The sequence below is a fragment of the Odocoileus virginianus genome, chromosome X (assembly GCF_023699985.2).
Source record: "Odocoileus virginianus isolate 20LAN1187 ecotype Illinois chromosome X, Ovbor_1.2, whole genome shotgun sequence".
Classification (NCBI taxonomy): domain Eukaryota; kingdom Metazoa; phylum Chordata; class Mammalia; order Artiodactyla; family Cervidae; genus Odocoileus; species Odocoileus virginianus.
The window spans coordinates 27,981,518-27,994,472 of NC_069708.1; the positions used below are offsets into that span (position 1 = coordinate 27,981,518).

The following is a 12,955-nucleotide window of genomic DNA, read 5'->3' on the forward strand; positions in this document are numbered from 1 at the left end:
GAAGATCAATTGGGTGGAGGAGAAACTAGTGGTCAGGAGTATAGGATTTTCCTTAATAGTACTTTGTAATTTGTAAACAGGAATAGAAAAAAGAAATCGTTGGGTTGATTTGTGAGTAGGGATTGGCAGGATAAATATAGTGGAAAATCAATAGGATGGCTATGGTCAAAAAGATGGACAATAAACAAGCTTTGGCAAGGATGTGGAAAAAGCTGGAACTCTCATACACTGTTGCTGGGAATGTAAAATTGTGTCACTGCTTTGGAAAACAGTGTACCACTATTTACAATAGCTAGAACATGGAAGCAACCTAGATGTCCATTGATAGATGAATGGATAAAGAAGCTGTGGTACATATATACAATGGAATAAAAGACATAAAAAGGAACACATTAAGTAGTTCTAATGAGGTGAACAAAACTAGAGCCTATTATAGAGATTGAAGTAAGTCAGAAAGAGAAATATAAATATTGTATTCTGACACATAAATATGGAATCTAGAAAGATGGTACTGATGAACTTATTTTCAGGGCAGCAATGGTGAAACAGACCTAAAGAACAGACTTATGGACATGGAGGAAGGGGAGGAGGAAGAGGGTGAGATGTATGGAGAGAGTAACATGGAAACTTACAATGCCGTATGTAAAATAGATAGCCAATAGGGACTTGCTGTATGACTCAGGGAACTCAAATAGGGGCTCTGTGACAATCTAGATGGGTGGGATGGGGAAGGTGATGGGAGGGAGGGAGGGGACATGGGTGTATCTATGGCTGATTCTTGTTGATGTTTGACAAAAAACCACAAAATTGTGTAAAGAAATTATCCTTGAATTAAAAAAAGCAAAGTGGCAAAAAAAAAGTGTTGCCAGTTTAAGGTTAAACTTAGAGTAACCTACCATATGTCTCAAACAACCCAAAATATCCATCAATTGAAAAATGGATAAACAAAATATGGTATATTCATACAATGGAATACTATTCGGACATAAAAAGGAATAAAGGAAGTTTTGTCACATAACATGGATGAACCTTGAAAACACTATGCTAAGTAGAAAAGTCAGACCAAAAGGAGACATATTGAATGATTCCATTTATATAAAATGCTCAATTCAGTTCAGTTCAGTCATTCAGTCGTGTCCGACTCTTTGCAACCCCATGGCCTGCAGCACGCCAGGCTTCCCTGTCCATCACCAGTTCCCGGAGCTTGCTCAAACTCATGTCCATTGAGTCAAAGATGCCATCCAACCATCGCATCTTCTGTCGTCCCCTTCTCTTCCTGCCTTCAATCTTTCCAGGATCAGGATCTTTTCCAGTGAGTCAGTTCTTCACACCAGGTGGCCAAAGTATTGGAGTTTCAGCTTCAGCATCAGTCCTTCCAATGAATATTCAGGACTGATTTCCTTTAGGATGGATTGGTTTGGTCTCCTGGCAGTCCAAGGGACTCTCAAGAGTCTTCTCCAACACCACAGTTCAAAAGCATCAATTCTTTGGCGCTCAGCTTTCTTTATACTCCAACTCTCACACCCATACATGACTACTGGAAAAACCATAGCTTAGACTAGATGAACCTTTGTTGGCATAGTAATGTCTGCTTTTTAATATGCTGTCTAGGTTTGTCATAGCTTTTCTTCCACGGAGCAAGCATCTTTAAGTTTAATGGTCTTGCTTTTTTTTTTTTTTTTTTGCTATATATTGCTTCAATTTCATGCAGTCACCATCTGCAGTGATTTTGGAGCCCAAGAAAATAAAGTCTGCCACTGTTTCCACTGTTTCCCCATCTATTTGCTATGAAGTGATGGGACCGGATACCACGATTTTAGTTTTTTGAATGTTGAGTTTTAAGCCAGCTTTTTTAGTCTCCTCTTTCACCTTCATCAAGAAGCTCTTTAGTTCCTCTTTGCTTTCTGTGTAAGTGTGGTGTCATCTGTATATCTGAGGTTATTGATATTTCTCCCAACAATCATGATTACAGCTTGTGCTTCATCCAGCCTGGCATTTCACAAATTCTGAAAGAGATGGGCATACCAGACCACCTGACCTGCCTCTTGAGAAACCTATATGCAGGTCAGGAAGCAACAGTTAGAACTGGACATGGAACAACAGACTGGTTCCAAATAGGAAAAGGAGTACGTCAAGGCTGTATGTTGTCACTCTGCTTATTTAACTTATATGCAGAGTACATCATGAGAAACAGTGGGCTGCAAGAAGCACAAGCTGGAATCAAGATTGCCGGGAGAAATATCAATAACCTCAGATATGAAGATGACACCACCCTTATGGCAGAAAGTGAAGAAGAACTAAAGAGCCTCTTGATGAAAGTGAGAGAGGAGAGTGAAAAAGTTGGCTTAAAGCTCAACATTCAGAAAACTAAGATCATGGCATCTGGTCCCATCACTTCATGGCAAATAGATGGAGAAACAGTGGAAACAGTGTCAGACTTTATTTTTTGGGGGTCCAAAATCACTGCAGATGGTGACTGCAGCCATGAAATTAAAAGACACTTACTCCTTGGAAGGAAAGTTATGACCAACCTAGACAGCATATTGAAAAGCAGAGACATTACTTTGCCAACAAAGGTCCATCTAGTCAAGGCTATGGTTTCTCCAGTGGTCATGTATGGATGTGAGAGTTGGACTATAAAGAAAGCTGAGCGCCGAAAAATTGATGCTTTTGAACAGTGGTGTTGGAGAAGACTCTTGAGAGTCCCTTGGACTGCAAGGAGATCCAACCAGTCCATCCTAAAGGAGATCAGTCCTGGGTGTTCATTGGAAGGACTGATGCTGAAGCTGAAACTCCAATACTTTGGCCACCTCGTGCGAAGAGTTGACTTATTGAAAAAGATCCTGATGCTGGGAGGGATTGGGGGCAGGAGGAGAAGGGGATGACAGAGGATGAGATGGCTGGATGGCATCACCGACTCTATGGGCATGAGTTTGGGTAAACTCCGGGAGTTGGTGATGGACAGGGAGGCCTGGCATGCTGCGATTCATGGGGTCGCAAAGAGTCGGACACGACTGAGTGACTGAACTGAACTGAACTCTGCATAAGTTAAATAAGCAGGGTGACAACATTCAGCCTTGACGTACTCCTTTCCCAATTTGAAACCAGTCCATTGTTCCATGTCTGGTTCTAACTGTTGCTTCTTGATCTGCATACAGGTTTCTCAGGAAGCAGGTAAGGTGGTCTGGTATTCCCATTTCTTTAAGAATTTTCCACAGTTTGTTGTGATCCACACAGTTGAAGGCTTTGGCATAGTCAATAAAGCAGAAGTAGATGTTTTTTTCTGGAACTCTTTTGCTTTTTCAATGATCTAACGGATGTTGGCATTTTAATCTCTGGTTCCTCTGCCTTTTCTAAATCCAGCTCGAACATTTGGAAGTTTCAGTTCATGTACTGTTGAAGCTTCGCTTAGAGAATTTTGAGCATTACTTTGGTAGTGTGTGAGATGAGTACAACTGTGTGATAGTTTGAACATTCTTTGGCATTGCCTTTCTTTGGGATTGGAATGAAAACTGACCTTTTCCAGTCCTGTGGCCAATGCTGAGTTTTCTAAATTTGCTGGCATATTGAGTTCAGCATTTTAACAGTAGCATCTTTTAGGATTTGAAACAGCTCAAATGGAATTCCATCACCTCCACTAGCTTTGTTCATAGTGATGCTTCCTAAGGCCCACTTTACCTCACATTTCAGGATGTCTGGCTCTAGGTGAGTGATCACACCATTGTGGTTATTTGGATCATTAAGATGTTTTTTGTATAGTTCTTCTGTATATTCTTGCCACCTTTTCTTAATATCTAATGCTTCTGTTAGGTCCGTACCATTTCTGTCCTTTATTGTGCCCATCTTTGCATGAAATGTTCCCTTGGTATCTCTAATTTTCTTGAAAAGATCTCTAGTCGTTCCCATTCTATTGTTTTCCTCTATTTCTTTGCACTGATCATTGAAGAAGTCTTTCTTATCTCTCCTTTGCTATTCTTTGGAACTCTGCATTCAAATGGGTATATCTTTCCTTTTCTCCTTTGCCTGTCACTCCTTTTTTCTCAGCTATTTGTAAGGCCTCCTCAGGCAACCATTTTGTCTTTTCCATTTCTTTTTCTTGGAGATGGTCTTGATCATTGCCTCCTGTACAATGTCACAAACCTCTGTCCATAGTTCTTCAGGCACTCTGTCTATCAGATCTAATCCCTTGAATCTATTCATCACTTCCACTGTATAATCATAAGGGATTTGATTTAGGTCATACCTGAATGGTCTAGTGGTTTTCCCTACTTTCTTCAATTTAAGTCTGAATTTTGCAATAAGGAGTTCATGATCTGAGCCACAGCCAGCTCCTGGTCTTGTTTTTTGCTGACTGTACAGAGCTTCTCCATCTTCGGCTTCAATAAAATGTTCAGAGTGGACAAATTCATAGAGACAGAAAGTAGATCAGTGGTTGCCTAGGGATAGGGGCGAGTAAGGAGACTGACAAAGGGTACAAAAGATCTTGTGGTCTGATGGAAATATTCTAGAGTCAGATAGTGGTCATAGTTGTACAAGTAATTTACTAAAAATCATTGAATTGTATACTTCAAATAGGTGAATTTTATGGTAGGTAAGTTGCACCTCAATAAACATATTGTTAAAAAAGAAAATATAAATAAACTAAGGCTCCTTAGAGAAATGGCAAGTCTCAGGCAGGAAATATACAAGGTAATCCCTATGCCAAAAATCAAGCAAGCTATGAAAACCTAATGACTAGTGTTGAAGGGATACAGGAGGTAACATTTTGGCAAGATATGGGACAATTTGATTGTTAAAAAGGATAATGAATGCAATCAATTGAAACTCACTGAATATATTTTTAAAAACACAGGTTCATAATGATAAAGTGAGAACAGACACATACAACTCACTGGATATCATTGAAAGTAAGTAACGAGGGCACAAAGCCTTTATTCTAAAAACTGGCAATCAAGTCCAAGATAAAGAATTAAGTATCTCTCCTGTCCTCTCTGTACAAGTAACTCAATAGCTGTAATTGATGAGAGAAAGCTTATTTTCAGAAGAATTCCAACTAATTAATGTAGAAGATAAAATTAGAAAATCACCACCTTGAAATTCCTAGTAAAATAATTAATTCTGCTAATAATCATCAATGAATTAAATCAATAGATGAAAGGTTGATGGGAAACATCATAAAGAAGAAATCAGACTGTCACCTGCTCATTAAAAGTGGAATAGACATGAGGCTCCAGATGTGACTCAAAGTGCATCACACACTGACCCTTGTGAAATATTCTTGACAAAAAACATAGTTGAACCTGAATCAAGCCTCTAAAGCTAACTTCCATTATAGAAAACTATGGAGTGTATAGAGGAATAAAGTAAATGACAGCATAAGAAAGGTAACAGACAAATCCAAAATGTGAGATTTTCTATAGGACAACTGACCCACTTTTTGTGACATGTCGGTGGCTTGAAAAAGTAAAATCCAGACTGCTCTAGATTAAGAGAAGCTTAAGAAATAATAACCATCTTGTGTAACTGAAACTTTGTATACCTTGACCAATATTTTTCCCTTTAACCCATATCCTCTCTGGTCATGGTAAATATTCCCTAGTGTATACCTGTATCAAATCATAAAGTTGTACACCTTAAATATATGCTTTTTTTTCTTTTTGGCAGTGCTGCCTGTCTTGTGGGCTCTTAGTTCCCTGACCAGGGATCAAACTTGGTCTCCTGCATTAGAAGCATGGAGTCCTAACCACTGGACTGCTAGAGAATACCTTAAATATATATACTACTTTTATTGTCAATTACACCTTGTCTTAGTCTGTTCGTCCAGGCTGCTATAACAAAATACCATATACTTGTGTGTGTGTGTGTGTTCAGTTGGTCAGTCATGTCCAACTCTTTGCAACCCGCCAGGCTCCTCTGTCAGTAGGATTCTGCAGGCAAGAATACTGGAATGGGTTGCCATTTCCTATTCCAATTACACCTCATCTTAGTCTATTTGTCCAGGCTGCTATAACAAAATACCATAGCTTATAAATAACATGAATTTATTTCTTATAGTTCTAGAGACAGGTAGGGAAGTCCAAGATCAAAGTGCTGGCAGATTAAGTGTCTGGTAAGATCCCCTTCTCTTCATAGACAACTCTCTTTTCTCTGTGTCCTCACAAGGTGGAGTGGGTAAGGCTCACAACGTAATCATCCTCTAAATGCACTACCTTCTAACACCATCACAATGGGGGTTAGGTTTCAACATACAAACTTGGGGAAGGGGGTGGAACACAAACATTTAATCTATAGCAATGTCAGTAAGCAGGTAAAAATGATGATAACCAAATGTAATATAAGAACATTGTTTGGATCTTTATATGAACAAACCAACTGTTGGACAATCTTTTGAGATAACCTGAGAAATTCTATAATGAACTGGGTACTAGATACTATTAAGGAATTATTAATTTTGTAAGATAGCATAACCACAGCATAACTGTTATATAAGAAAATGTCTATACTTTAGACATGCTTACTGAATATATATGGTGATATAACATGATGCCTGGGGTTGGCTTTAAAAAAAATTTCAGCAAAGTTTAAAAAAGAAAGAAAGGAAAGAGAAAGGAAAAAAGAGATAGCTGAAACAAGATTGGCAAAATCTTGGTAATTATTGAATGTAGTTAATGGGTACATGAAGGTTCATTATATAATTCTCTTTACTTATGAGTACATTTGAAGACATTTATTTAAAGTCACAAATCTGACCATGTAACTTCCGAGTATAAAAAAAAGCTTCAGGAGTTCTCCAAGGTCCACAGAGATAAAGTTCAAATCTGTAGCATGGTCTATAAAGCCCTCCATAATGCAGTTCCCAGCCTCATCTCCTACCACTCCCTAAATTACAGTAATTAAACCTATTTCACATCCCCATGCCTTTGTACCTGTTTCCTCTGTCCTTTGTTATCACACTTTTCCCTAAAACTTTCTGGCCTGAGGAGAGCAGGCTTTCTGTGCTTTCTGATTCCAGCACAAGTCTCCATGAAGCCTTTCTTGACCTCCAATATTCAATCTACTTTGGTTTGAACCTTCTTCTCCTATCACATAATATCTGTGTTCTTATATGTAGCCTTAGAGTCTTTGCTCAGGTTCGAACTGTACCTAGGAACTGCTGTACCAAACCCTTCCACAGATCTCACTGGACTGTTTCCCACTGAGAGAGCTCAAAAGTCACTATCCTACAGCACAACATTTAAGGAGGCACTCACTCTCAGAGTCAAGCAAATGTAGCATCAGCACTAGAGGCATCTCATTTTGCTTCACCCTAGATCTGGCCCTAGTCCCACCTCACACCTAAGTCCAAACATTGAAGTCCTTCTATCTTTTATCACTCTGGACTCAGGTGCACTCACATATGCCTCTTTAATTCCCTTCTGACAGTTGGCATATGGGAAAATGTGCCTCTCTCCATTTGTAAGTTGAAAATTTCCCCTGACTGTGGGCCCTGGTTGCCAAATACAAGGGAAGTGTTGGTGCTACACCAGTCACAGAAATGGAAATAGCTTAAATCCTTAGTGAAATTAAACATTAAACATAAGAACCAGTTTTTTGGCTGAAACCACCATCTTCCAGTAATTCGCCAAAATGACCAACACAAAGGGAAAGAGGAGGGGCACCCGCTACATGTTCTCTAGGCCTTTTAGAAAACATGGAGTTGTTCCTTTGGCCACATACATGCGAATCTACAAGAAGGGTGATATTGTAGATATCAAGGGATTGGGTACTGTTCAAAAAGGAATGCCCCACAAATATTACCATGGCAAAACTGGGAGAGTCTACAATGTTACCCAGCATGCTGTTGGCATCATTGTAAACAAACAAGGGCAAGATTCTTGCCAAGAGAATTAATTGTGCGTATCGAGCATATTAAGCACTCTAAGAGCTGAGGTAGCTTCCTGAAACGTGTGAAGGAAAATGATCAGAAAAAGAAGGAAGCCAAAGAGAAAGGGACTTGGGTTCAGCTGAAGCACCAGCCTGCTCCACCCAGAGAAGCACACTTCGTGAGGACCAATGGAAAGGAACCCGAACTGTTGGAGCCCATTCCCTATGAATTTATGGCCTGATGGGTGTAAAAATAAAGACCTGGACTATACAAATGTTTCTCTTAATTGAGTAGAGGTGTTGTGTCCAAATTCAGTGGGTGATGTCTTTTCAAATTTAGTGTTTTTTCTTCCTGAAAAATGATGCCCCATTTTTTAATAAACTGCCAGATATTAATTATAAAGTAAAAAATAAATAAATAAACATAAGAACCAGTGCCATCAAATTCTAAAAACTCTTGAAAATACTCCGCAGATTCCTTCAAAACACTGTAAGTATCTACCTACATCTTCTTCCTCTAAGTGTATACAAGCTAAGTCACTTCAGTCATGTCCGACTCTTTGAGACCCTATGGACTCTAGCCCACCAGGCTCCTCTGTCCATGGGATTCTCCAAGCAAGAATACTGGAGTGGGTTGCCATGCCCACCAGGAAATCTTCCCCACCCAAGGATCAAACCCACGACTCTTAAGTCTCCTGCACTGGCAGGTGGGTTCTTCACTATTAGCACTGCCTTTCTCTCCAATACTCAAGTTAAACTTCAAAAACTCATCTAATTTTCATTTAATAACTAATATTACAAAAATATTTTCTATTTTTCATTGCTTATGTGTAATGCTTAATTTACCCTGTAGGCTTTTTATCTGCTACTCTGAAAACACAACCACTATTCTTAAATAGTTTCTCTGATAAAATTGTCCAAAACTTCAAGTCACTAATTTTAAAAATGTTTAAAAATATAACCATAAAAGAATTAAATATTCATCCTGCCAATCATGTTCAAACTATGTTTCAGTATACCAAATAGACCTAGCCAGTCAGAGAAAATTCTTTACAAAAGATTTCCAGCTAACAGATGTAGAAAGAACGATAGAACTAGAAAAATCATTAGTCTGAAGCCTCTTATAAAATAATTGATTTAGACAATGATCACTGTGCATACATTCATGCTTAGTCGCTCAGTCATGTCTGGTTCTTTGTGACCCCATGGACTGTAGCCCACCAGGCTCCTCTGTCCATGGAATTTTCCAGGCAAGATACTGGAGTGGGTTGACATTTCCTACTCCAGATAAAGATTATCACTGGATGCTAAAACTAATAGAAGGCAAATAGGGAACTTTACAGTGGGGGGATCAAATGGTCACCAATCTGCAACCATATACTAGAATAGCATGTGTGAAGGTTTCGATTCGAGAGGAAGAGAGCATGGAATTCTCAAGAATGGAAAAATGGGGTTTAGAATGACTGAGATAAAGAATTTGAGATAGAAAGCTTTGATAAAAGAAGCTGATACAGGAGCAAGATGTAGGATCTTGGAAGCTACTCAAAGAATTGTGGACTTTCTCTTACAGGGACTAGGAAGCAACTGAAGGGTCATGTTTTAGAAAGTGTTCTCTGGCTGTAGTGTGGAGAATGCTTTGGGAGTAGAAAAGTGGGGGTAGGTAGATGAATTAAGAGATAGTTGCAATAGTGGAGGTGAAAGGTGATGGTGGCCTGGACCAGAATAGGAATAGGCAATAGGAAAATAGAGAGAAATACATGGATTCAATAGATATTTAGCAAGTAGACCTAAAAGGATTTGGTGGTAGAATAACTAGAGGGAGGACAGTATGAAGGTTTCAGGCTTGGGCCACTGAACTAACAGCAGTGCCATTCTCTGAGATAAGGAACAGAAGAGGAGGAACAAGTTTTGACAGACAAGGTAAGAACAAGCTCAATATGGGAAATGGTGAATTTGAGATGCCTAACCACATAGGCAGATGGATACACTGGGTCTAAAACTCAGAAAAGAAGTCTGAGTTGAACACACACTTGCATAAAGTGAATGTATAGTAAGCAACTGAAGCCATGGGAACAGATAAGAGAACCCCAATTAAAAAAAAAAAAGAAAACAGCAGAAGTTCCCTGATGGTCTAGTGGTTAGGATTCTGGGCTTTCATTGCCATGGCCTGGATTCAGTTTCTAGTTGGGGAACTGAGATACCAAAAGCCATGCAGCCTGGCCAAAAAACAAAATAGAACAGCAAAGCATAACACATTCCCTGTAGCCCCATATCTTTAACCTTATTATCTATGTCAGTTCAGTCAGTTCAGTCACTCAGTTGTGTCCGACTCTGCGACCCCATGAATCGCAGCACACCAGGCCTCCCTGTCTATCACTAACTCCCGGAGTTTACTCAAACTCATGCCCATCGAGTCGGTGATGCCATCCAGCCGTCTCATCCTCTGTCGTCCCCTTCTCCTCCTGCCCCCAATCCCTCTCAGCATCAGGAACTTTTCCAATGAGTCAACTCTTCGCATGAGGTGGCCAAAGTATTGGAGTTTCAGCTTCAGCATCAGTCCTTCCAATGAACACCCAGGACACCACTCCTTTAGGATGGACTGGTTGGATCTCCTTGCAGTCCAAGGGACTCTCAAGAGTCTTCTCCAACACCATAGTTCAAAACCATCAATTTTTTGGCACTCAGCTTTCTTCACAGTCCAACTCTCATATCCATACATGACTTATTATCTATGTAGTTTAAAGCAAATAAACCTCAGAAAAAGCTAAAGAAACAAAATATCATTCTTCTCCTTTCTAGGCTCCTTGCTGATAACCACCCTTCCACTTCTATGCACAGTTTTCTATCTCAGAGGACCAAGTTATAAGGCAGCTGAGTAAGTTAGGATTTTTTGCATTATTACATTTCATTCTCTGATGGAAACTTGAAAGTACCCTAGTCTCATTAAAAGAAAACTTAGAAGCTCTGTCTTAAGGTAGGTTAATTCTCTTAGAAGCATGCTTTCAGATAGCTGCTTTTATTCATTATATTTAATTTTAAGACAATGACCTTTCCCCATCCTTATTTGCAATTCTGAGAGCACCTTACAGAATAAGGCATATTTCCTCCTTTTTAATAAGGTGTGTAAGTACTTGTTGTCAAATGTAGCAGATTAAAGTAGAAGGGTACATTATTAGGAGGTTTTGACAGTCAGATTTTTGAAGCTTGAACTAGATGACCCTTAAAGTTCTTAGGTTCAATAAAGATTATATGATTAAAGTAGAATAGTCTTGGCTCCCTGAAACATTTTCCCTTGTCTCTGTCACCAAGGATGACACAGAACGAGCCAGACCAGGTCAGTTTTCACGCAAAAATAAGTTTGGACTATGTGAAAGGCCTCTATTTTACAAGAAATAAGCCTTCTTATGACCTTGAAGCACTGACCCTATGTCCCTAGAAATTGGACCTACTTTGTGTACTGTGACAGGTCTGTTAGCTCAGATCCTATATACAACAGTAACTGAAGGTATATGAACAGCAGTAACCCTTATTTGACAGACTGATTTCAACATGGGAGAAAAATCTCCAGTCAGGCTGAAAAGAGTTGAGCTGCAAATTGCCCTTCTTGATATTTTTAAATAGTTAGTTGTATGACCACACCAACAGCATACTAAGCAAATCTGCAGATGATAGATGGAAAGAAAGCTAGTACAACCAGATGATATTTAGGACTCAAAATAAGCTTGACAAGCAGGAATAATAGGCTAAATTTAACAAGGTGAAGAGAAAGCAATCAACTTAAAGAGTGCATCTTGAGTCCTAAAACACAACTGTGCAAGTACCAAATGGATGAACATAGCAGCAGAGTTAGTCTTAGGAATTTCAACTACCTCAACATAAGTCAACAGAGTGATTGACGTGATTATCCAAAAGAAAAAGAAAAAAAAAGGCAAAAGCTAAATAAATCTTGGCCTGCATGAGTAGTAGCATAGGATCTAAAACAAAAAGTCATTGACTCCCTCCTCTGTAGTGAACAGAACATTGCTTGAAATAGTACATTTCATTCTAGATGCCAGTCTTCAAAGACACATATTAGTGAACTGAAGTAAGAGCATAACAGAATAACCAGAATGATGAGTGGATCTTAAAACTCTGTCATGAGAGAAAAGGGAACCCTCTTACACTGTTGGTGGGAATGCAAACTAGTACAGCCGTTACGGAGAACAGTGTGGAGATTTCTTAAAAAACTGGAATTAGAACTGCCATATGACCCAGCAATCCCACTGCTGGGCATACACACTGAAAAAAACAGATCTGAAAGAGACACGTGCACCCCAATGTTCATCGCAGCACTGTTTATAATAGCCAGGACATGGAAGCAACCTAGATGCCCATCAGCAGACGAATGGATAAGGAAGCTGTGGTACATACACACCATGGAATATTACTCAGCCATTAAAAAGAATTCATTTGAATCAGTTCTAATGAGATGGATGAAACTGGAGTCCATTATACAGAGTGAAGTAAGCCAGAAAGATAAAGACCATTACAGTATACTAACACATATATATGGAATTTAGAAAGATGGCAACGATAACCCTATATGCAAAACAGAAAAAGACACACAGATGTATAGAACAGAATTTTGGACTCTGTGGGAGAAGGCGAGGGTGGGATGTTTCAAGAGAACAGCATCGAAACATGTATATTATCTAGGGTGAAACAGATCACCAGCCCAGGGTGGATGCATGAGACAAGTGCTTGGGCCTGGTGCACTGGGAAGACCCAGAGGGATCGGGTGGAGAGGGAGGTGGGAGGGGGGATCAGGATGGGGAATACATGTAAATCCACGGCTGATTCATGTCAATGTATGGCAAAAACCACTACAATATTGTAAAGTAATTAGCCTCCAACTAATAAAAATAAATGGAGGAAAAAAAAACTCTGTAATGAGAATAGTGGCAGTAACGGAATTGCAGAGGTTTAGCACAAAGACAAGACTTAGTAGAGGAAACCAATGACCACTGTTTTCAAATGTAAATGTCATCAAGTACCAAAGCTGCGCAACAATAGAAAAGACTGTCTCTGAAGCATATCCTCAAATAATGAAGTG

General features: G+C 39.4%; 1 long non-coding RNA gene and 1 pseudogene across 2 annotated transcripts in view; one reads left to right on the top strand and one right to left on the bottom strand.

The window, feature by feature from the left end:
- LOC110130754 (uncharacterized) overlaps positions 1 to 12,955 on the bottom strand; it is a 91,664-nt gene that overhangs the window by 36,148 nt on the left and 42,561 nt on the right. The gene's annotated exons all lie outside the window — the stretch shown is intronic.
- Positions 7,601 to 8,120, top strand: LOC110130787 (large ribosomal subunit protein eL21-like; annotated as a pseudogene).